The 27,865-nt window shown below is 32.7% G+C and overlaps 1 long non-coding RNA gene across 1 annotated transcript in view; it reads left to right on the forward strand.

Annotated features, from left to right (window-relative positions):
- The window catches only part of LOC139424947 (uncharacterized), a 71,332-nt gene extending 48,763 nt beyond the window's left edge, over positions 1–22,569 (forward strand). Inside the window, exons 2-3 of the long non-coding RNA XR_015431288.1 lie at positions 3,393–3,477; positions 22,432–22,569. This is a non-coding gene — a long non-coding RNA (uncharacterized LOC139424947). The remainder of the gene's footprint in view (positions 1–3,392; positions 3,478–22,431) is intronic.
- Positions 22,570–27,865: the final 5,296 nt, after the last annotated feature.

Genomic DNA, 27,865 nt, shown 5'->3' on the forward strand with positions numbered 1-27,865 from the left:
AAGTACATTTTTCAAATTTTTATTTAGATTTAAGTTTCGAAATTTGTATTGTTGATAAGGTAATCAGTGTTTTTAAAGCTTAGATTTAATTCTAATTTTTAAAGTTTTATTACTTCTCAAACACCTGTTGTTGCACCAAACAAGTTGAGCTAAATAGTCTCAAAATACAGCGGATAATAACTCTGAAATATAGGTGGTAAAGAGAAAATGCAGCGCTCTCTAGTAAAGAAAACACCAACTTTTCTGGTATAAAACTGCATTGACGAGAAAGGATATTTCATGAAGAACTTACTGTTTTCTTTCACAAATAAATCTTTATTTATTAATAATATAAGGTGTTCCTTCCCAAAACAGTCGTCCCAGTCTTTAAGTAATGAAATGGACAAAAAGTGTTAGATTGAATATAATTTAATATTACATTAAATCTAATATTCGCATTCAAGTTATTTGTAGCACGTAAGGACCTCTTACTAGCACATTATGCCGTTCCTATTTAAAATGTCTTTATAGCTTATTAAATTAAGAAGTATTAACACGACGCAATTATTCATTAAAGTACCTATCCACTCATGTTTGGAAAATCGTGTCCAACAAATTAGCAATTCATACTGACGCATAGAGCGTTATGCTATATCCGCCTAGGCTGCTTACAAAACATGTTACGGTGGCAAGCATTAAAAAGCATACAATAGCACGTTAATGTGTCTCCATGCCTTGGAAGAAGCGTTAACAGCAAATTAGCATAAGATACTTGTATGTACCCGGATGCTACTTGACGGGGGTTGGACGGAGTTAAGTTTTGATAAGATACTTGTATATAACTTATCGTGCTATTGCTATGGTAACTCGATATGCAGAATTTGATGCTAGCTAGCAATGTGCAGTATATAATAGCTTGAATACCTTGATGACATAGCAAGGTATAGCAAGAAACGAGCCTGTTACGGTTGCTGGTACTAGCATGAATTTTGACATGGGAATCCTAAAATTTTTTTTTAATTATCCAATTTATGATCTGTTTTCTTATCTGATATCAAATTTTTTTTCTATTATTTTAAACTCTGTTTACTATGTAATTAGTATTTCATTACCTCAGATCCAATGTCTGCCATATGACGAAGACAACTGTACTTAGTGGAACTATTTGCAATTGTTACTATGATATGTGATTTTAGCCCACTATAAGACAACGGAGTGTTTGGAAAATTTTAATGAAGCCCATTATAAAACAGTGTTGTTGAGGCAACATAAATGAGGTCGATGGTCGTATTATAAAACACTCGTTCTGTTGGAGCATTAATTTGTGATATCTACTATTTTGTTTTAGACTTCGTTGTAAAATAATTAATTGGATGTGCACTTTTGGGCCAGTTGTCATGGCAAAAAGTTATGCATCTTTTGGATTTTAGATTAACACCACGGTGGTGGCCTAGCTGGGTCGTTTGACTGGGGAGCCGGTTGGGAGGTTCAGGAAATTCGGTGAGTTCACTAGATTACTTTTTAAGCATTTTTATGAGGAAATGATTAAATGCGTATGTCTTTACTTTTATACTTCCCGAGTAAGTATAAAAGTTAAACTATATATGTAACTGCAGATGTTGTATTGCAAAAATTTAAATTTCTTAATTGTTTAGGAAATCCACATTGTTTGGATAAGGCCATGAATAAATTCAAGATACGTTTAATGCAAAGCTGAGCGATACAATTGCAAGTTTTTCAGAAATGTTATATATACTGATATTGACATTTACGTTCCATAACTATGAATTGGGCACGAAGGAAATCAATGACGGGTTAGATACACTGATCTATACATGTTTCTTTAATATTAAATGTTATAACATTCGGCTAATGATCGATTGATCTAATTGTTGGACACACAAGCTATAATTAAACAAAATGACAGCTTTTTTTCTTTTCAGTTAAAAGTACTGAATTAGTCATTAAGAGACTTAATTTGTACTACATAACAATTTTTAGATGCAAGAAACTACATATAATAATATTTTAAAAATAACAAGTAGATAAAAGCCGTTTTACTTATTTTGTATGTTGCCATCAATTGAGCGGGTCTCTATTTTTGAACAACTTTATTAGTAGAACGCTAGATTTCGCAGTTAAAAATATATATATATATAATTAAGGAATATACTAATAATAATATAATATACTAAGAATAATACAAAAATGAACAAAGTCCTAATACCTTGACCTCAAGATCGAAAGAGTGAAGTTGTTTATATTACATTCAAATATTTTTAATAGTATGCTGTGAAGAAAAATCATGTAATTACAACAACAAAAAACTAACATAATTAAAATTATCAGTAAAAGGAAATCACTTACAATTTTCTTGCGAACTTCATTGTCGATTACTATCAAGAAATCCGATGACTAAATGAAAGAGCCGTTAAGATTTAAAAACAAATATTGTCTATATCATTATTAAAATACATGGTTACATTGTTAAAGCATACGAATACTGATACAACTTATTTTGACATTTTAAACAAAAACGAATTCTGGTTGAAAAAAAGAAGCAACAATGCTTGTTCGTGTTCTTTCACTGTTTAAATAATAGTTAATTTAACAATAAAATGTGTTAAGGTAGTTGAGTAAAGACAAGGTACAAAAAAAAATATGGAAATGATAAAATACCACAAGAAATACACATCGACTCAAAAATTTAAAAATACACTCGTCAAAATCATTTAAAATGAGGAATTCAAATGCACAGAACGTCCTCCCAATCTCTACCCCGGAGGTAGTGTGGGGTCAACTTCAGAATCTTAAAATTATACCCCTGTTTTTTATTGCAGATTTGAATTTGCTAGAAAAAAACAGAGGTGACTTGCAAAATAAGTAAAAGAATACAAAATATTTAATTCTACGAGTATAATAACAGAACTTTCTTTGAAAGAAACGCGCAAGGCAGCAGAAATTTTCAAAAGAAGGAATAATTGAAGCAATAAAGAAAAAAGAAAAACAATGGAAATAAAAATATGGCCACCGAAGCCGACATCTTCAGGGGGTACCAGCTCCGGAAGCCATAGAACAAAACCTTTTCTGTTTAATTTTTTTTAACTCTAAACAATTGAGAAAAACAATGCGAAATTAAAGTCTTAACTGAGCAGCCCCAGTTAAGCATTATATTAATCTGTTTCGCAATACTTAACCTTCCCTTTCATTTTTTTCTTCTACTGCGCATTTTAATAGAGAGCGTTGTTTTCTTTTACTTCAAATGTGTCTTTTACATTGAGTGTGTTTCAGAAAATTGCTGTTTGACCAATTTAATGTGAGTTTTCGGTTTTTAATTCTTGTATTATATTTTCAAGATTATGTACGAAATTTCTCTTCTGATTAGATTTTATGTATTGCTTGTATTTTTCCAGGACTTATGCAAAGCCTTCGGGGTGTTATTTCCATATATGGCAGTACTTTTACTTTCGCTACTTGTACCGCCGGTACAACTAAAAAGTACGTACTTTTACTTGTACTTCGTTACTTTTTAAATTTAGTACTTTTACTTGTACTTTCGGTACTCTTTTAAGTGCAAGTATTTGTAACGGAAATGCCGAATGAAATCGTTACTTTTTTCTAAAACTCGGTAAGCTTTCTAAAAATAAGAAAAAAACAAAAAATAAATATTTTTTTAAAAAATGCTTATGTTTTTTTAACTTTTAAAATTAATGCGCAATATATATGCATTCACAGCTAACTTCGTGTTCAAATACCTTGACCTTTAAAAATTGTCATTCCTGAAAGGGAAAAGACGGCTTTTTTGAACTGCGAAAGGTTTCGCGATGTGAAATCGCAGGACGATTTATTGTTTGCTGCAGGTCTGGTACTTTGCATCAAATTTAATTGGTTTGAAGAAAAAACTAGGGAGGAGGCTACAAAAAAAATTGGAAAGAATTGTCCAAGCTGAACACCCTGCTATAACTAATAAAGTAACAGAAAAAACCCCCAGGGAATCTTAATTTTCTAAAGCTGAAAACATCATGCCAATCACCAACGACAGAAGAATTTATGGCATACATGAGCTCAAATGTCGAAACGGAAAGCATATCAATTTTGAATCGATATCCAATCGTAAAAGAATTATACGTGAAATATAATACTGCAGTACCTTCTAGTGCTCCCGTGGAGCGCTTATTCATCGTGGCTAAGCACGTTCTAAGAAATTCTCGCAGCAGACTCAGTGACACCACTTTCGAAATGCAATTATTTTGTAAAATGAATAAAAATATTAATTAGCAGGTTATTTTCAGTCATTTTCGAGTTTTATGCATTTATTCCATACATTTTAAATATTTGATTTTAAAAATACCTTATACGATTATATTATAAAATTATATTATAATATTCTTCCGAATTTAAAAATAAATTAATGTCCATAGCTTTCAAAATTCAAAATAATTAAATAAATAACAACAATTTTGCAAAAACATTAAAGAACGTAAGAATATTATTCAGTAAAATTTTAGGCTACTTTGAATTTTCTATTTCCTAGAAATGTACTTTTAAATCATTACTTTTTTTTGTTTAGTACTTGTACTTTTACTTGTACTTTTTACTCGTTCCTTTTTAAAATAAGAACTTTTTACTTTTTACTCGTTACTTTTTTTAAAAAAACTTGTACTTTTACTCGTTACTTTTTAAAAGTAACGTTGCCATGTATGTATGTATATATATATATATATATATATTTATATATATATATATATATATATATATATATATATATATATATATATATATATATATATATATATATATATATATATATATATATATATATATATATATATATATATATATATATATATATATATATATATATATATATATATATATATATATATATATATATATATATATATATATATATATATATATATATATATATATATATATATATATATATATATATATATATATATATATATATCTTCTATATATATATATATCTTCTATATATATATATATTATATATATATATATATCTTCTGTGCGTGTGTTTGTCACTGAACTCCTCCTAAACGGCTGGACCGATTTAAATGAAATTTTCTGTGTACCTTCAGAAGGATTCAAGAATGGTTTATATCTAATTTTTTTTTATTTTTTGGACAGATTTAACGTATATTTTAAATATACCTTCATTTAATCGTATTCGGATCCAAACTAGACATAGAAACATAATAAATCAAAAATAATATTCACGCACGTTGCAACAAGTCATATTAAACTCTAATACTTATGCATGCCCTTAAAAGAAGAGCATCAAATATATTTGCAAGTATGTGAATAAAGGCAATGATATAGCAGTATTTCGAGTTGAAAATACCAATGTGACTGCTCTTCCAGTAAATAACAACGACGAAATAACGCTGTACCAAATAGGCCGGTACATCAGCTCCAATGAAGCTGTTTGGCGTATCTTTGGTTTCCCGATTAATGAACGGGATCCAACCGTTATTCATTTAGCCGTCCATCTTGAAAACGGTCAGAGCGTATATTTCACGAACGAGACAGCGATTGACCGAGCTATAAATCCACCAAAAACTACACTCACCAAATTTTTTGAATTGGGTAATCGTATGGATGCTTTTGGCGTTTTTGCTTTTTTTCGCACGGACATTACTCTACTCAGAAGTACCACCCTATTTCACATGGGTTCAAAAAAATGGACACCCCACAAGCAAGGCACAGCGGTTGATGCATGTCCCGATTTATTCAAATCAAGCGCCTTGGGGAGAATATTTACTGTCAATCCAAGGCAGACTGAGTGCTTTTATTATCGACTGTTGTTGATTAATTACACCGGCTCATTGTCATTTCAAGATATACGTAAAGTCGATGGAAATCAGCATCCAAAGTATATAACTGCATGCTTTGCACTCGGCTTGCTGGAAGACGACAACCAGTGGGAATGCATGCTTGCTGAAGCAGCATTGAACTGTACTGCAAAGCAAAATTGTCTACTATTTGCTATAGTATTAGCTACATGTTTCATGGCCCGTATAGAAACGTTATGAGAATATCACAAAGATTCGATGACTGATGATATACGGTATCAATAACGCACACGTTGCAACGATCTAACGATAGTATTCGCGATGCTATGTACAATGAAGCACTGATTGCTATTGAGGATCTTTGCATTATTATTGCCAAATTGCCACTCAGTCATTTCGGTATGCTTTCGCCAAATCGAAGTGCATCTGATTTATTAAACACTGACATGAATCGTGAACTTCAATACAATACGATAGAAATGGCAGCGATTGTTACTCGCAATGTTCCACTAATGAATGAGAAACAAAGGAACATTTATGATCGCATTATGCTCGCAGTTTCAGCAGGACAATGTGGATTTTTTTCCTGATGCACCAGGTGGAACTGGCAAAACATTAATTACTTCGCTAATTCTCTGTGAAATACGATCAAATAATGGCATCGCGTTGGCCGTTGCATCATCTGGCATTGCGGCAACTTTATTGGACGGAGGCAGAACAGCTCATTCAGTATTTAAGCTGCCACTAAATATTCAAAACCACCCAGATGCAGTGTGCAACATAAAAAATATTTCTTCTATGGCCACAGTGTTACAACACAGTAAAATTATCATCTGGGATGATTGCACTATGGAACACAAAAATCGCTTGAGGCGTTGAACAGGACATTGAAAGATATAAAAAAAATAATGACAAATTATTTGGCGGCACTCTGTTACTCCTTTCAGGTGATTTCAGACAAACACTTCGTCATTCCGCGTTTAATGTACGCTGATGAGATCAATGCTTTCTTGAGATCATCTCCACTTTGGCGTAATGTTGAAAAAGTTCTACTAAATGTAAATATGCGCGTCCAAATGCTTCAAGATCCATCTGCTGAAACATTCTCAAAACAATTGTTAGATATCGGTGATGGAAAGGTTACTAAGGATGAGACTGGATGCTTAAATTACCGGACGATTTCTGCACAATCATTGATTCACAAGATGCTCTCATTAGCCTAATATTTCCCGATGTACACACACAATGCATTCATCATGAGTGGCTGGCAGAAAGGGTGATTTTAGCAGCAAAAAATGTGGACGTCAACGAATTGAATCTGTAGATGCAACAGTTATTGCCAGGTAACTTGGTGACATGCGAATCCGTTAATGCAGTTTGCGATCCCATTGAAGCTGCAAATTTTCCAACAGAGTTTTTAAACTCATTGGATTTACCTGGCATATCACCGCATAATTTAGTACTCAAAGTTGGTTATTTTGCTTTGTAATTTGAACCCACCTTGGCTGTGCAACGGCACGCGATTAGTCATTAAAAAATTAATGAACAACGTCATCGAAGTCATTATTTTAAATGACAAATTCCGGGATGAGAGTATATTACTTCCACGAATCCCTATTATGTGCCAATCCCTATTATGCCCCCTATTCTGCCCCCACAGATGTGCCAATTCAATTTAAACGCATTCAGTTTTCCATTAGATTGGCATTCGCAAAGATAAGGCCAAACAATGTCTGTTTGCGTCTTAGACTTGAGCACACCATGTTTTTCACACAGATACGTGGCATGCTCTGGAGTGGGCAAACCATCCAGTTTATTTGTGTTAGCTAAAGATGGAATGACAAAAAATATTGTACACTCCATTGCACTAAGAGATTAATATTGTTGACTAATATTTTCAGAATTCGTTGTATATATAATTTATAAAAAAAAAGTTGCAATAAATTTTAAAAAAATATTATTTGGTGTGTTGTTACTTTCACATTCCGTCATCGTTCACAGCGCTCCATGCCTCTTCCACTCATATACCACATACGCACACATTTACAATAAATAAGATATACTTTCATACTCTAGAAATAATTCATATGGCAAAACATCGTTTGCCGGGTCAGCTAGTCTTTATATATATATTTCGTCTGTTCGTGTGTATGTCACTGAACTCCTCCTAAACGGCTGGACTGATTTAAATGAAATTTTCTGTGTACCTTCAGAAGGATTCGAGAATGGTTTAGATTCACAATAGAACATTCTGCCACAAACCGTTCCAGCGGTATCAGCGAAAATCGAAATGGAATTTTCTGATTGGTTAAAAGTTAGCCATTGTTTTAAATTTTGCTGTACACGAATCAGTTTTCAAATATCTTGAAGATAACAACAGTGATATTTTCTATCTTATAGCTCTATTCTTTTAGAAAAGTAAATTACATATACTTTAATATTTAATCATAATTCGGTTCTTTATTTCAGGTGAGCACAAGCACGTAAAATCAACGAGAATAAGTTTCGTAATTATTGGTCGTATCACGGATTTAGTATTGTGAAAACTGTTTAATAACAATCAAGGCAAAAGCAAATTTTATTCATCTTGCACGCTTTTAATAATTATTTATATTTAGTATGCAATTTTTGCTCAATTTAGTATGCAATTTTTCATTGCTGACAGTTGTCATTTGAAAACTATTAGATTGTTTATTATTACAAAGTTTGCGAATTCACATTCATTTTAATTATTTCATTTAAAAAATAGGAGTAGACTATATTTGAGGGTGCCCCTTGATTCTCACCAAGTTGTGATAGCGGTTGATCTCCAAGCTGGCCGATGTTGAATCCCAATCGTGATTCTGATTCGTTTAAATTTCAGCGTAATTTTTAGATGTTCAACGGTATATGTAATTTCAGAAGTCCGTTAGTTCTATGTTGAATACCGGCTGGTTAGGTTACTTTTGCTTCTGATCAATAGGATCGAAGGTATGTGGGCAGTCATAAAAAAAGGACTTTAGAAAAAAATGTCACCGCCATTCCGATACCACAGACGCCATTTTCAATTCGTATTTCGCCGAATTTATGTGGCGATGGAGGAACGCAGATTCTATTCATGATAAATTTAGACAGTATGTAACTGCTATTAGAGAATTCTGTGCACCTAAAACTGAGGAAATTCAAGCTTAATGAATAAGTGAGATGTTTTTTTTTTCCTTTTCTTTCTGTGCTTACTCCATTAATTTTTATTTCGATTCAAAATGCATTTTATTGGGTTTATTAATTTTGCTTACATTGGGTTCATTGCAATTTTATAAAGTTTTGGCCGATGTCTTGCTGAAATTTTCCAATGTATTATTAAAATATCATTATGTTTTGGCAGCCATTCCTGTTACTGCGGTGTTCCGTGCAAACAGGAATGGTGATAAACATAAGTTACCAATTTCGTCAAGGGGCACCCACAAGTATATTTTTTACCAAAAATAGATTTTTGTTTTAAATTTTATTATTATTATATTTCTTATTTAATTTATTTCATTTTTATTGCTTTTTTATTATTTAAAATAAATACGTGAATTTTCGAATTAGCAAATTTGCGACCACTGTCAACTTCTACATTTCTTTTTGTTTGAAAGAGAATATTTGCAAAAATATGCCGCCTAAACGAATCGCTCTTAGTCGATCAACATCTCAAGCACGCAAGAAGAGAACTAACCGTGTTTCAGAAAAATCGGAGCAACGGGAAGAAAGACTTGAAACTAATCGAGAACACAATGCTTTAGTTCGTTCCTTAGAAACGTCTGAGAAACAGGAAAGAAGACTGTTAACAAATCAACTACGCACTTATCAAGCCCGTTCGTCGGAAACATCAGAGCAACGGGATGCAAGAATAAAAATCAATCAAGAACGCACTTCGCTATTCAGACGCTGCCAATACTCTGATTTGAATCTCAGTACATTTCATTATGATCCGACAACCAACTATAGTCTTTCACCCAAGCGTCATCATCGGAAAAATGGATCAATTATGTATGTTTTGTAGTGCTCTCAAATTTAAGAATGAAACAGCTGGAATTTGCTGTTCTGGAGGCAAAGTGTAACTACCAGATTTAACGTCGCCAGCCGAGCAATTATCAACGTTGTTATCGGGTCAAGCAAATCAATAGAAACTTTTCTTGGGGAATATAGGTCAGTACGTTCGTGTTTCCAAATGACTTCATTCGGTGCTGCTACAAGTATCGGTGCGCATATGGACAGCTAGAGTTATTTATTACATTCACATGCAATCCTGCTTGAGCTAAAATTAAAGAGCTTTAGTAACTTAGGCAAACATCATCGGATCTTCATGATGCATTATCACACGTGAGTTAAAACAAATATTAAGCTCTAAACTTGGTTTTATTGCGAAAAGTCATGCTTTTAGAGAGACACGGTGTTTGATGCATTCTATTGAACGGCAGAAAAAGAGAATTGCCACATGATTTGGCTTATTGAAAAACTCACACCAGAACAAATTGGTCAGCTCATATCAGCAGAAATATTCATGACGCCATTGATCCAGAATTATTTCAGATCATCATCCAAAATATGTTTCATGGTCGGTGTGCATCACCATACATGTCTGTTTGAAAATGCACTAACGATATCCTGGAGAATTAACTGTTGAGACTATCACTGGTTTTTTCACCATTAAATAAAATTCTCTATTCAAATCATAATCACAAATCTCATTTACACACTTAAATACAAAATTTAAATTCAAACTGAAAGCTTTGCAACGCACGCAGGGTACAGCTAGTATATATATATATTTCGTCTGTTCGTGTGTATGTCACTGAACTCCTCCTAAAAGGCTGGACTGATTTAAATGAAATTTTCTGGGTACCTTCAGAGGGATTCGAGAATGGTTTAGATTCACAATAGAACATTCTGCCACAAACCGTTCCAGCGGTATCAGCGAAAATCGAAATGGAATTTTCTGATTGGTTAAAAGTTAGCCATTGTTTTAAATTTTGCTGTACACGAATCAGTTTTTAAATATCTTGAAGATAACAACAGTGATATTTTCTATCTTATAGCTCTATTCTTTTAGAAAAGTAAATTACATATACTTTAATATTTAATCATAATTCGGTTCTTTATTTCAGGTGAAGCACAAGCACCTAAAATCAACGAGAATAAGTTTAGTAATTATTGGTCGTATCACGGATTTATTATTGTGAAAACTGTTTAATAAAAATCAAGGCAAAAGCAAATTTTATTCATCTTGCACGCTTTTAATAATTATTTATATTTAGTATGCAATTTTAGCTCAATTTAGTATGCAATTTTTCATTGCTGACAGTTGTCATTTGAAAACTATTAGATTGTTTATTATTACAAAGTTTGCGAATTCACATTCATTTTAATTATTTCATTTAAAAAATAGGAGTAGACTATATTTGAGGGTGCCCCTTGATTCTCACCAAGTTGTGATAGCGGTTGATCTCCAAGCTGGCCGATGTTGAATCCCAATCGTGATCCTGATTCGTTTAAATTTCCGCGTTATTTTTAAATGTTCAACGGTATATGTAATTTCAGAAGTCCGTTAGTTCTATGTTGGATACCGGCTGGTTAGGTTACTTTTGCTTCTGATCAATAGGATCGAAGGTATGTGAGCAGTAATAAAAAAAGGACTTTAGAAAAAAATGTCACCGCCATTCCGATACCACAGACGCCATTTTCAATTCGTATTTCGCCGAATTTATGTGGCGATGGAGGAACACAGATTCTATTCATGATAAATTTAGACAGTATCTAACTGCTATTAGAGAATTCTGTGCACCTAAAACTGAGGAAATTCAAGCTTAATGAATAAGTGAGATGTTTTTTTTTTCCTTTTCTTTCTGTGCTTACTCCATTAATTTTTATTTCGATTCAAAATGCATTTTATTAGGTTTATTAATTTTGCTTTCATTGGGTTCATTGCAATTTTATAAAGTTTTGGCCGATCTCTTGCTGAAATTTTCCAATGTATTATTAAAATATCATTATGTTTTGGCAGCCATTCCTGTTACCGCGGTGTTCCGCGCAAACAGGAATGGTGATAAACATAAGTTACCAATTTCGTCAAGGGGCACCCACAAGTATATTTTTACCAAAAATAGATTTTTGTTTTAAATTTTATCATTATTATATTTCTTATTTAATTTATTTCATTTTTATTGCTTTTTTATTATTTAAAATAAATACGTGAATTTTCGAATTAGCAAATTTGCGACCACTGTCAACTTCTACATTTCTTTTTGTTTGAAAGAGAATATTTGTAAAAATATGCCGCCTAAACGAATCGCTCTTAGTCGATCAACATTTCAAACACGCAAGAAGAGAACTAACCGTGTTTCAGAAAAATCGGAGCAACGAGAAGAAAGACTTGAAACTAATCGAGAATACAATGCTTTAGCCCGTTCCTTAGAAACGTCTGAGAAACAGGAAAGAAGACTGTTAACAAATCAACTACGCACTACTCAAGCCCGTTCGTTGGAAACATCAGAGCAACGGGATGCAAGAATAAAAATCAATCAAGGACGTACTTCGCTATTCAGACGCTGCCAATACTCTGATTTGAATCTCAGTACATTTCACTATGATCCGACAACCAACTATAGTCTTTCACCCAAGCGTCATCATCGGAAAAATGGATAAATTATGTATGTTTTGTAGTGCTCTCAAATTTAAGAATGAAACAGCTGGAATTTGCTGTTCTGGAGGCAAAGTGTAGCTACCAGATTTAACGTCGCCAGCCGAGCCATTATCAACGTTGTTATCGGGTCAAGCAAATCAATAGAAACTTTTCTTGGCGAATATAAGTCAGTACATTCGTGTTTCCAAATGACTTCATTCGGTGCTGCTACAAGTATCGGTGCGCATATGGACAGCTAGAGTTATTTATTACATTCACATGCAATCCTGCTTGAGCTAAAATTAAAGAGCTTTAGTAACTTAGGCAAACATCATCGGATCTTCATGATGCATTATCACACGTGAGTTAAAACAAATATTAAGCTCTAAACTTGGTTTTATTGCGAAAAGTCATGTTTTTAGAGAGACACGGTGTTTGATGCATTCTATTGAACGGCAGAAAAAGAGAATTGCCACATGATTTGGCTTATTGAAAAACTCACACCAGGACAAATTGGTCAGCTCATATCAGCAGAAATATTCATGACGCCATTGATCCAGAATTATTTCAGATCATCATCCAAAATATGTTTCATGGTCGGTGAGCATCACCATACATGTCTGTTTGAAAATGCACTAACGATATCCTAGAGAATTAACTGTTGAGACTATCACTGGTTTTTTCACCATTAAATAAAATTCTCTATTCAAATCATAATCACAAATCTCATTTACACACTTAAATATAAAATTTAAATTCAAACTGAAAGCTTTGCAACGCACGCAGGGTACAGCTAGTTTATATATATATTTCTTCTGTGCGTGTGTTTGTCACTGAACTCCTCCTAAACGGCTGGACCGATTTAAATGAAATTTTCTGTGTACCCTCAGAAGGATTCAAGAATGGTTTATATCTAATTTTTTTTCATTTTTTGGACAGATTTAAAGTATATTTTAAATATATCTTCATTTAATCGTATTTGGATCCAAACTAGACATCGAAGCATAATAAATCAAAAATAATATTCACGCACGTTGCAACAAGTCATATTAAACTCTAATACTTATGCATGCCCTTAAAAGAAAAGCATCAAATATATTTGCAAGTATGTGAATAAAGGCAATGATATAGCAGTATTTCGAGTTGAAAATACCAATGTGACTGCTCTTCCAGTAAATAACAACGACGAAATAACGCTGTACCAAATAGGCCGGTACATCAGCTCCAATGAAGCTGTTTGGCGTATCTTTGGTTTCCCGATTAATGAACGGGATCCAACCGTTATTCATTTAGCCGTCCATCTTGAAAACGGTCTGAGCGTATATTTCACGAACGAGACAGCGATTGACCGAGCTATAAATCCACCAAAAACTACACTCACCAAATTTTTTGAATTGGGTAATCGTATGGATGCTTTTGGCGTCTTTGCACGAACATTACTCTACTCAGAAGTACCATCCTATTTCACATGGGTTCAAAAAAATGGACACCCCACAAGCAAGGCACACCGGTTGATGCATGTCCCGATTTATTCAAATCAAACGCCTTGGGGAGAATATTTACAGTCAATCCAAGGCAGACTGAGTGCTTTTATTATCGACTGTTGTTGGTTAATTACACCGGCTCATTGTCATTTCAAGATATACGTAAAGTCGATGGAAATCAGCATCCAAAGTATATAACTGCATGCTTTGCACTCGGCTTGCTGGAAGACGACAACCAGTGGGAATGCATGCTTGCTGAAGCAGCATTGAACTGTACTGCAAAGCAAAATTGTCTACTATTTGCTATAGTATTAGCTACATGTTTCCCGGCCCGTGTAGAAACGTTATGAGAATATCACAAAGATTCGATGACTGATGATATACGGTATCAATAACGCACACGTTGTAACGATCTAACGATAGTATTCAGCGATGCTATGTACAATGAAGCACTGATTGCTATTGAGGATCTTTGCATTATTATTGCCAAATTGCCACTCAGTCATTTCGGTATGCTTTCGCCAAATCGAAGTGCATCTGATTTATTAAACACTGACATGAATCGTGAACTTCAATACAATACGATAGAAATGACAGCGATTGTTGGTCGCAATGTTCCACTAATGAATGAGAAACAAAGGAACATTTATGATCGCATTATGCTCGCAGTTTCAGCAGGACAATGTGGATTTTTTTCCTGATGCACCAGGTGGAACTGGCAAAACATTAATTACTTCGCTAATTCTCGGTGAAATACGATCAAATAATGGCATCTCGTTGACCGTTGCATCATCTGGCACTGCGGCAATTTTATTGGATGGAGGCAGAACAGCTCATTCAGTATTTAAGCTGCCACTAAATATTCAAAACAACCCAGATGCAGTGTGCAACATAAAAAATATTTCTTCTGTGGCCACAGTGTTAAAACACTGTAAAATTATCATCTGGGATGATTGCACTATGGCACACAAAAATCGCTTGAGGCGTTGAACAGGACATTGAAAGATATAAAAAAATAATGACAAATTATTTGGCGGCACTCTGTTACTCCTTTCAGGTGATTTCAGACAAACATTCCGCGTTTAATGTACGCTGAAGAGATCAATGCTTTCTTAAAATCATTTCCACTTTGGCGTAATGTTGAAAAAGTTCTACTAAAAGTAAATATGCGCGTCCAAATGCTTCAAGATCCATCTGCTGAAACATTCTCAAAACAATTGTTAGATATCGGTGATGGAAAAGTTACTAAGGATGAGACTGGATGCTTAAATTACCGGAAGATTTCTGCACAATTATTGATTCACAAGATGCTCTCATTAGCCTAACATTTCCCGATGTACACACGCAATGCCTTCATCATGACTGGCTGGCAGAAAAGGCGATTTTAGCAGCAAAAAATGTGGACGTCAACGAATTGAATCTGTAGATGCAACAGTTATTGCCAGGTAACTTGGTGACATGCAAATCCGTTGATGCAGTTTGCGATCCCATTGAAGCTGCAAATTTTCCAACAAAGTTTTTAAACTCATTGGATTTACCTGGCATATCACCGCATAATTTAGTACTCAAAGTTGGATCTCCGGTTATTTTGATTCGTAATTTGAACCCACCTTGGCTGTGCAATGACACGTGGTTAGTCGTTAAAAAATTAATGAGCAACGTCATCGAAGTCATTATTTTAAATGACAAATTCCGGGATGAGAGTATATTACTTCCACGAATCCCTATTATGTGCCAATCCCTATTATGCCCCCTATTCTGCCCCCACAGATGTGCCAATTCAATTTAAACGCATTCAGTTCCACATTAGATTGGCATTCGCAAAGATAAGGCCTAACAATGTCTGTTTGCGTCTTAGATTTGAGCACACCATGTTTTTCACACAGATACGTGGCATGCTCTGGAGTGGGCAAACCATCCAGTTTATTTGTGTTAGCTAAAGATGGAATGACAAAAAATATTGTACACTCCATTGCACTAAGAGATTAATATTGTTGACTAATATTTTCAGAATTCGTTGTATATATAATTTATAAAAAAAAAGTTGCAATAAATTTAAAAAAAATATTATTTGGTGTGTTGTTACTTTCACATTCCGTCATCGTTCACAGCGCTCCATGCCTCTTCCACTCATATACCACATACGCACACATTTACAATAAATAAGATATATTTTCATACTCTGGAAATAATTCATATGGCAAAACATCGTTTGCCGGGGCAGCTAGTATATATATATATATATATATATATATATATATATATATATATATATATATATATATATATATATATATATATATATATATATATATATATATATATATATATATATATATATATATATATATATATATATATATATATATATATATATATATATATATATATATATATATATATATATATATATATATATATATATATATATATATATATATATATATAAAGTATCCCATCTGCGTCAAAGGGTTAAGAGGTTACGATTTTCAGGACCAGTCTTAGATTATGTAAAATATGAAATCCATCACTCTTATGTAAAATGTATATGTTACCGTGAATGGTCGAAGTCAAGAGAATGTTGATTTTCACTGGTGAATGTCAACAATCATATAGTCGCTTTGGTGAATGTCCGAAATATTTGTCACATCCGATTTGATAATAATTTATTCGTTGATATCATTATATTTATTCGATACTTTAATATCTGCTGAGGTCAGATTAGGAGAAATATCAGTGTTTGGAGTACCGGTTAAATGCTTACTGGTGGTGGCACTGAACCTTAAAAAACAGTGATGTGGGGCATACCGGGCAGTGGCACTTAACTAGACCTATATTTCAGACATTTACAAAAGTGACTGTGTTCGTCAACATTTACCTGTGGAAATCAAAACTACCAATTTTGGTCATTCGCAAGTAACATATGCACAATGAATAAAATTTTGCATACTTCTTTTTAACCTTTTCCACTCAATTAAATTTCACTCCATTTGAAATTTAAAATCTATGTATTTTCATATTTTGTTACCATGTTATTTTATGATCGGTAGTTGTTATATACTAATAATGCATTATATATTTTAAATAAATTAATGTTTACATTAATATAAATAGCATTTTAAAGAACTCAAAGTACAAAAGGTTAAATAGTGTTTTTTGAAACAACGTATTTCGATAATTTTATAAATTTTCCTTCGTTTTGTGGTTAAAAACTTAACAGTGTGCATGTTTCTAATATAACATGCTTTATATAATGTTTGTGAAAATTGCAATACCACGAAAGAATTGTTGGAAATTAATGAAATTTATTAAATCACTTATTTAATATATCACATGGAGGCTGGGATAGCCTAGTTGACAGGGAGCTGGAACGTTTGTGAGAGAGGGAGTTCGAATCCAACAGGCCGAAGACTCCCCGAGTAGTAAATGATGACTGGTGCACGTTAAATCTGTCCTGTTACAAAGTCCTCCATGTTTCCATAACATATTAATACCTTTGGGGGTACTGAATTGGAGATTGATCGTTCTCTGTGTGGAATTCGTATCTATCTGACATCGCTGGGACTCAAACCCGTTTCACCTCATCGGAACGCTCTATCCCTTATCTACCACTGCTCTGTTCCACATATTGCTGGTATTACTACAAATAAACTATGAAATCCATTAGAAAAAAATTAAAAGGAACGTCGGAAATCAGTATTTTGTGTGCCCGCCACGCTGAGAGAGGAGAGCTTTTACACGTCGCTGCATTGAATCGTGTAATCTTGTAAACATCTAATCTTGAGGAATGGCATTCCATGTGACTTCGACTTGACACCAAAGTTCTTTCTTACTGTATGTCCCAACAACTGTAGGATTGATCGTCGTTCTCTGAAATCCCAGACAAGTTCAATGGCCGACATAACAGGGGAAATCACAGGCCATGGAAGAAGCGAAACCAGTCGTGCTTTAAGGAAGACTTGCGTAGTTTTAGAAAGACAGTTTTTACAGTTTTTTTTTAATATTCTGTAAGTGCGTTATTCAGCCGAAATACAGCGCTGAGAATGGAGAGGACCTCTGGTACCACAATTTTCCTTGTGCAGCGATCACTGATAGTTTTGTCTGCAGTTTGCAATAGATGAGATTGATAATTCTATTCAAGAGCTCCCCAAGTAATGATGGCAGGCGTTTGTTAGGTGTAACGCTGTGAGAACAGGCGCTCCTCTCTGTCACGTCTGATGCTCAAGTCTTCTATCTTTGTATTTAAAATTGTAGCAAGATTCAACGGCGAAAATAACTTGTTGCCATAGGGAGCGCCATGCACCGTGTTGCCTATTGAAGTTGGAGGCATCCGTGAATCAGCGACAGAGTAATGCTGTGTGGATGACTCCTTGTATGCAGTTGATGTTGCAGCAGACGACGATGAACCGTGGAGCTAGACAATAAAACACCTGTAGCTATGCTCCAACGTTGTGCTAACACATGAGAGGACGCTGCACGGTCCATCACATTGATAACGGACAAGACGAGGTGCCTTTCGTCAATGGTTGCTGTGATATCGCGTGCCCTACTGCCAGTGTTTCGCCTTGTTTGTTTCTGTGATCATTTCTTCTAAACATGCATCGTTGTGGCATTACACTGCGTACGTGCAGTGCGATGATTTGGCCTCGTACACTATTCCACTTTTTTTCCCTCCACTTTTGCATTCTCCCCTTATTAAAGGTTTACCATAAACAGAAGACGATAAACTGATTTCAACGCATCTTCACAGTTCTTTATACGCATGAAATAAGCGACTGATAAGGAGCCGGTTTTCGTTTAACGCATGTGCAATCGCTTAGTAATTCAAATCATTTGAATATCTTACCTTACTTTGCATTTCATGTACGTTTGATTCAATTTGCATAATTCCTTCATGGTACTGCAATTCTTATAAACATGAGTGCAAATAGAACGTTTTTGATCACGTTTATAGCTTTTTTTAATTTTATTTATTTGTTTATTAGCTTTAATTCTAAAGGTAATTTTCATTTAAGTTGCTGCCATTTTATTAAATATTTTTTTAAAGCTACTCACTAACATCAATGACAGAGCTTCCAACTGCTTTGTTTTTACAAAAATTTTTATGGAGTGGTACGCAATTCAAAACAAACTTTCAGAATTTCTCGTAATTTTACCAAAATTTTAAAATCCGCACTGCGAGAAAAAGGGAGCTAAGCGGCTTCTTCCCTACTTTCGAAAAAAAAATAGGGGTGGACAATAAATTTAAATAAAATTTACAAAACAAAGAATAATACATTAAAACATAAACATAAACTAGTAGAAATTTTCCCAGAAATTTGGCAACTTTGCAATGATATTAGCATTTATAATTATTCAGTTAACGTTTTAGGTCAGGGGTGTCAAACTCAAAAGCTAACTTGGGCCAAGTAAACAATACTTAACTTTAGATGGGCCGCAAAAAAAATCAATGTTCATAGAAACAAATATTTTTATTTTGAATTGTAATAAACATATATAAAGTTAAATTATTGTTTACGTCCTGATACTTGACATCTCTTCTCTGCTATTATCTTTTCTATTTCAGGAGAAATTTTATTGCCCGTGACTACTTTCAAAATTGACCCAACGTGAGCATTGCTAATACGGTTTCGGACAGGAGATTTATTTCCATTTATAACAGAAAATAATTGCTCTCACTGATAAGTACTTCCAAACTTGGAAATAAATTTCATACGCGAATTTTCGAGTATTTTCAAACCTTGCTGGTAAATATTCGTGAAATTTAGGCACACCCACTTCAATGAATTTTGCCTTCAAATTTGAGTAGCGCTGAATCTCAATCACTTCCATTTGCATATAACTGGGTACTGAGTCTATATTTATTGAAAAAATCGAAGAAAACAAACAAAATTTGTCTTCCAAGGAATTAAAATCTTTAAACCTTGTTTCAAATTCTGTTCTAAGATTTGAAATTTTTTTCTCGTATTTTTGATACTATGCAGTATCATCTAAACTAGATTTGTTCTTGTTGCACGTTGGGAAGTGCGTTAAATCTTCATTTTTCAGTTGTCTTTTCCAAAGAAATAGTTTACATTTGAATGCTTTTTTAATAATGTCAAACATGTTCGTAATGATCTGATCCTTGCCTTGTAACAATAAATTTAAATCGGATAAGTGTTTGGTTATATCAACCATAAAAGATAAATCTTACAACCATATTTGATTGGAGAACAAGCTTGTATCTTGATTTATAGTTTGTAAAAACTTACATATTTTTTCTTTCAAATCCCAGAATTGATTGAGAACCTTGGAGCAAGATAACCAACTTACCTCGCTATAATAGGATAAACCTGATTATGTACTATCTAATTGATAGCTTAGTGTGAAACGAACTCCATTTCAGCCAATTAGAATTTTACATTTTCGAGCGGACAATTTAAAATGATCCGTATAGTTTATAAATAAAGTATATTATAATTTTATATGCTGGTTTCGTTTCTAATTCACATTTCTATTTTATTTTTACTTTGCTTCGGGTATATTGACTGGGACACAAAAATGTTCACCTCGGGTCGCATGCGGCCCGCGGGCCACGAGCTTGACACCACTGTTTTAGGTAAATCGGATGCAAAAATGAAGAAGTTATGGAATCTGCAATTTGCGAATGAAACAAGTGGTATTTAAGAGATAAAAGCACTTTATTCTGGAAATTGTTTCTTATCACAATTTTTACACCTTTCTGAGGCTGCGTCTGGTTGCAAATGTAGCCCCCCCCCCTCTAAATGCTCCGCGGATGGTTAAGTAAATTTAAAAAAAATAAATTTTTTTTTCCGATCAGTTTTTATTTTTCTAGATCTGAATAAAAATGATCCCTTCTCAATGATCCCTTCTAGTATAGCCAGTTGATGCTACTTTTGCCAAATGCTCAAATTTTGGAATGGCCAACCTGAGTTTGAGCAAAAAAAAGAAGAAAAAAAATATAGGGGCTTCAATTCCTTGAAGCCCGAACTCAGTTCGTCCAATGCATATTATGAAATGTACCATTTCCTCAATAGATGGTAATATACATATTTTTAAATTTTCCTACGAAAAGTTCGGCAATTTCGCTCCTTTTGTCGGATTTTTGTAGGTCAAAGGAGTCTGTGAGACATGGAATTCATGATAGCCGACATAAATAATAATATAGTTGCATTAATTAACTATATTTATTTTGAAAATTATATAATTCGATTTATTTCGCTATAATTTGAGCAAAATTACTGTAATCTATTTCTAACATTTCGATGATAACAACGAATAAAATTATAGAGAAAAAATGCTTTTTTTTTCATTCTTGGCACGTTTTTCTCAAATATATTCCACAGTGATCGTAGCAAAACTAATTTTTACGTGATTAAAGACTCAAGCCATTTATTTCTTAAAAAAAACAACAGGAAATGAGAGAAAAAAAAGTGCAGTTAAAAGATTTTCTGAAGAAATGAAAAAAAAAAAAAGCATTTCAAAGCATAATTAGAGTCAACAAGGACTGTCTTGTTTGTAACAAAAAACTCTGAAAACCTTTTCTTTCTCTTTTAAGAAATTCTATTGAAAAGTCTAAAAATAGCAAAATTATTCTCCTCCAACTAGTTTAACTATTTTATTTCTATAAATTTCTAGACTGAATCTACTGTTGAAGCTTCAATTTGTTATATAGTATTATTTTTATTATTCGCGGAATAAATCAATATTCAGAGAGCCAGACATTTAAATACAAAGAATATTATTTTAAATTGATCTTTGTTTAAACTGCCAGAATTTCATTAAAATTTTAATCAGTTTCTGAGATAATTTGAAATGAAAATATTTATTTAATAAATAATTTTCTAAAATACTTTTCCGATGTTTTTAAAATTATAAAATATTTTGCAGTTGTGTGAAATTGAGTTATTCTTTTTAATTTTTCCCCGCTGAACATCACAGACTTCGAAATCAACGACTTGAAAAATTTATTAGTAAAAATTCAGATCTATTTAAGATATATTCAGATCCATTAAATAGAATTTATCATTTCGATTTATAAACTTTCAGAGTTATTATTTCAAGATAAACTTAAATTATTTAGTTCCCTTTCATAAAGTTGCCACCAGTTTTAATGATAATTTTATTTCCTGGTGCATTGAATCTAACAAACGCAGATAAGTATTCTAGAGTTTTTAATTTATTACTAAAATATGTAAAAAAACACGAAAGAAGGATAACATTTTCCAACCAAATGATTACAGCGCCCCGCTGCGGTAAAAAACTTAATTACTAGTTAGATGATATGTTAATTGTTTTTTATACTATTTTTAATTGAGTTTACGAAATTATTTTTAATCGCTTAGTTACCTGTGTTATTTTAATTCCATTTGATGCTTGAATGTTATCTTTTCTCTAAGTCGCGTGTTAAAGACAGAGGACATTTTTTAGAACTGATTGAGATATTTAAATTCTTTCAATTTTTAATTCTTTTTGTTAACCATTGATCAATTGTTTGTTGTTCTAGGTACTTTTTCGTTTATACATAATTTGGTGGAACTAAGGCTCCTATATTATGATTTCCTATATCCTCTAATTCAGGGGCCCTAGGTAAAAAGAATAAGGCTTAGCACTAGGGGTGAAAATTCGCCGTAGAACTTCCGGGGTACTACTTCCGATTTATTTCTAGGAGCCATCGGCAAAGCTGTAGCAGATTTTGCGTAACCCAGGGTGCACCAACGAGGAGGCCTGCTACTTTGCACCCTAAGGAAATCATAAAAGAACTTACCCACAAGATATCTTTTCAATGGGTACCCTCAAACTGCGGTATTTATGGAAATGAGATGGCAGATATGCTTGCCAAAAGAGGAGCTGCGGTTCTCCAAAAGCCCAAAACTAAAGCAAGCCTCCATTCCATTAAACTGCTGACGTCACTCATATATCAAAAGACTTATAGAAATTTTGCCACTCGTGCTTGCGATGGCAAGCCTTGGAGTGTTCTTTTAACAAACTCAGCTTTTATTCCTGACCACCCGCGATGAGTTGCTGTTGCAGCTTTTAGACTATTAACGGGACATGACTGTCTACAGAATAATTTCTTTCGCATTGGACTAGCCTAGAGTGCCACCTTTATGTGTTATATGTGATAGTGGACGGCCAATGACGGCAGAACATTTGGACGAGTGTGAAGCACTGACATGTTTTTCTTGTATATTTCAACGCTATTGGCAAGCAAGAAGTTTAATGGCCTAACGGCTAATGTAATTGGCATTTGACAAATAAAAATAAACTTCCGATTTATTTTCAAAAGCTGCCATCCGATTTTATTATACTTGTTGTGTTTACTAAATAACACGTTCTTTCAGTTTAACTTTCAATGAAACAAGCAACAAACGAATTCGGAAGACTTCACATGCAAGGTAAGATGTTGCCGAAAAAATAAAAAGCGGTGATATTTTACACAAATCTAGCCAAATAGGGGATAACACTCAAAACATAGTAAACCTTACGTTTTATTTATGCTATGATATTAATTTTCTCAAATTTATTTACGGTTAACGACTTTTTAGAGTTTTTAAATCACAGAAAAATCTAATGAAGTGTAAACGTATCCGTAAACTTAAACACAAATCACAATATTAAAAATTCCAAGAATATCAAGCCTGTTCACACATCATCTTGTAAACATAACATATGCGGAAAGATACATTAGAATTTTTGAAGTTATACTTCTTATGCGACTTCCAACAAGGTTGCGTTAAACGTTTAACGCTACATTTTTATTGGCCGGGAAATCACGTGGTAGGATCCATTTTCCCTCATTCATTTCCATATTGTTTTGGTTCTCACTAGCATAAAAATAATAAAAGTCATAAAAGTATTGTTTTTCTATAAATATTTTTTTAGTTTGTTTTGATACACATATAATTTAATAGGGTAGTATTTTTTATCTTCAAATTTAGTGGATAACAATTGTAAAAAATGAGTGAAAACAATCCTACGGACAATGCGACGGATTTAAGGTTATGTCAAGGTGCGTCTCTTGTGAATATCAATTGATTGTTAGGTTTTCTCTTTTGAAATTACATTATGAAGCATTCACATACATTATTAATACAAATACATTTTCCATGGCGAGACGATGAGGCAACCACAAGCACTTCCACTGGTTCAAGAGGGAAAAATGCACAATATTACCGTTATTACAGAGCACGGAAGCGAGCGGAGCAGGAAAAAGAGTTGTTGAATAGAACTAGTGATCCTTCTACGACTGCTGATTCTTCTACAATTAACGTCGCAGGTTACGAAGTTTAACTTCTTCCGCACGGAGGGACTCCACGCACTATTTTTTTTCTATATTTCTTCCGTCTTCAGAAAGCTTACTCTTGTTAATAATCACCAAATAATCAGTATGAAACTTTATACCTATATTAGTATATTTAGTACTTTCTGCGTAACCCTTCAACATTTGAGTATTGTGTGACCCTTCAACATTTATCAGTGCCAGAAAACTAAAGCTGAAATTTTAAAAACAACTAGAATTCTTATAAGACCTTGATAAGGACCATGGAGCATGACTATTTCTCTGTCTGACCTTTCACTAACTGTTCAAAGTATTTATAATTAGAAAAAAAGTTCTTTTAATTCTAATTCAGTAAAATGTTAATACATTATCTGTTCTACCACTGGAAAAAATATTAACTGAAACTACGGAAAATCTGTTGTAGAATTCTTATTAAAACTGTTCCAATTACCGGAATACCAGTGGTATAAATAATTAAGCGCCACCTGCGTATGGCAACTTTCTACTTTTGCCCTAAATGAATTTCTCCATTAACTTTGCTTTTTAGCAAGTAGATTATTTTTCTTAAAATTTCAATTATTATTCCGCCATATTACCAATTAATTATTACCAATCAATTAATTAAGCATTGGTATCAATAATAATATCCGCAAAACGGATAAGTATTCTTACTTCATTAATGTTGCTTTTTAGTAGATTCGTTATTTTTTTCTATTTCAATTAAATTGTAATACATATTTTTATAACCAACGTTGAACAGCCGACCCAGTTTGTTGGGTTGACAACTACTAACGCCCAACTTCGTAGCTTTATAATTTTGAACCCAATCCAGAAGACAAGGGAACTACTAGATCATGCATTGGGAGAAATTTGCCTTTAAACGGAACTAACCCGCATTTGCTTTGCATGGTGAGGAAAACCACGAAAACCTCCCACGATCAGCCTGTCAGCAAAGGGACTCTACCTATGATCCGTCTACTACTGAGGATGTTTTATGTCATTACTGTGGTCGGTGGGAGCCAGGTGCGGAATTCGTATAGACCAGCCATCACTGGGATTCGAACCCGGTTCACCTCATTGAAAGGCGAACTCTCCATCCTTTGAGTCAACACGGCTCAATTAATGCAGATTAATAACATTAATTAAGCATCATTTTCGTCAATTATTAATTAAAAATTTTAATTTTTTTAAAATTTTTAAAAATATTATTAAAAATTTTTGCAGTTACTCTAAACCTCTAATCCAATAATTTGGTCTTTTAGTACAAAGCTTATTTCCTTAATTTTCAATATGCATATATTACCTACATTAATTAAAAATCATTGGCTTCAATAATAGTATGGCGAATTTTTACGTTTCTCTTTAGCGAATTAGTGCCACTTTTTCATTAATTTTGCCTTTCAAATCGTAACTAATTTTTTCATTTTAATTATCGTTGGTTTTAAATTATTTGCTTTGATAGAAACGCATTTCAAAAGAATTACTATAAACATATGGTACCAGATTACTTTAGAAGTATTAATTTTGGGGCGTAGTTCACAAATGCTACCACGTTAATGTTGCTCATTGAGATCTGGTATAGCAAATAAAAAATAATTCAATATTAAAACTCTTACAATTAACTCTGTTTTTGATCAAAAAGAGCTGTAAGCTAGCAAATATCACTGATGTTATCCTTAAAATGCTGAAAAAAATTGTTCGTCTGTAGTTAAATTTAAAACAGTGACTAACGCTTTACAAATCAGAAAATTCCATTTCGCTTCTGCTCATTCCGCTCGAACGGTTCGCCGTAGAATGTTCTAATGTCGACAGTGACCTTCCATGTGCTTCGAACTATCTGTATGCCAAATTTCAATGCTTTCGGTTGGCTCTCTTAGGAGTCTATAAAAGGACATACAGACAGACATTCATTTATATATATAAAGTAACTTTGCTACCAGTTTTTATGTTTCGATAACCACCGTCGATAAAACAGAGATTAAGTTTTTGAGAAAAAGGAAAATTCTCTCTAAAAATATTCATTAGTTTAAAATTGAAGTTAGTGGCGACATTTCAAAATTTGCATAAGGCTTTGATTGACCAAGGACTTGTCTGAATGAGTTAAATTATCAGATAAGAATTGAGTAAATTTCTTTTTTCAAAAATGCTTTAAAAAAATGTATAAATATTTGGTTTCAAAGAAGAAAGCTCTTAGTCTAGTTTGAAACAAAACAAAAAATCATTTATTGTATTTCAATTTAAGTCTAAGTCACTTTTTTGTAGTTGATAATTTTTAATTTTAATAAATAAATTATTTTTAGAAACACTTGACAATACTTCAACTTTATTAAATTCCAGACTATCTTGCGTACTAAATTACACACATTAATTATCTCCTGACAATTTTTTTCTTTAATTTTTTTTCTTTAAAATTATCGTCTGGAACTTATTTTTATTAACTTCTATATAAACATCTTTGCTTAAGCTTATAGTATTTCGAAACAAAAGCTTGTTATAGTAGTTATTTTAAAACGATGAAAACAATTTATTTAAAAGATTTTTTTTGGTTTTCTTGCTATACAGTTACACATAAAATAAATGGATTTTATCGCGAATTTGATAACAATAGAATATTTTCTTTTTTGTCGTTAAGCGAATAATAATTAGAAAAAAAAATAATCTCAGAAACTGAATTTTTATAAGACGAACTATACAATAACCCGGAAGTATTATTCTATAGTATTGACTTTTAACCTAATTAAATTTTTTATGCATTTCCCCTAACGCTTTTTGCAAATTTATTTAAGTTACCATAAAAACATTTTTTTTATTCTTAAGAAAATTTCAATTGAATTCAATTGTGCTTAATATTTTTAAAACCTTCTTTTTTGCACTTTGTTTACACTTGGAACAATGATGATTAAATATATATGAAAAGTATTCATTTTACTTCATTAAGGCGTATACGTTGGAACATTTTGTCAAAGAAGAATGTATCATTTACTCTTTTATTTCAATAAATTATTGATATGGTTGAATTATTGAAAGTGCTTTTCTTTAAAATGTTTTTGAAAAAAAAAATAGTCAAAGTAACTCAAAACTTTTGTTTTGATTTGAAATTATTTTTTATGCTTTTCTGTTTTATAATTGATTTATCATTGCGAAGATGAAGTACCATTTTGCGAAGAAGTATTTTTCCTTTCTTTTTTTCCGCTTCTTTTTTTTTAAAAAAAACCCGGCGGATTTGTAAGGGGCTCTTTGATCTCAAAATTTTATAGTTTTTTTTAATCAAATTAATTTTCTTTAGTTGTATTGAATATTTAGTTGTATTTTTGTAGTTAGTATTTAGTCATAGTATAATAATTAGTAATAGTTTTATAGTTAGTATTTAGTTATAGTTTTATAGTTAGTATTAAGTTATAGTTTTTTATGGTTCAAAGTTTTCTTAGTTTTATAGTTTTTTGCCATTAGTTTCTCACCGTCGACTATTTTATAGCTTTTTTTCCATATTAATTTTTTACCAAAAGTAAAAAACTATGATTTCATTTAAAAAAAATAAAAATTAGCTGAAAATTTGTACGTAAATCGGCAGGGTCGGACTGGGAGTTAAGCTTGCGTTAGGGGCCTTGAAAGGATAAAATGTCCTCAAATTTTTGGAAATGTTAACAAAGCGTTATTG

Source organism: Parasteatoda tepidariorum, chromosome 2, assembly GCF_982258835.1.
Source record: "Parasteatoda tepidariorum strain Cologne lab strain chromosome 2, Ptep-v5.0, whole genome shotgun sequence".
NCBI lineage: Eukaryota > Metazoa > Arthropoda > Arachnida > Araneae > Theridiidae > Parasteatoda > Parasteatoda tepidariorum.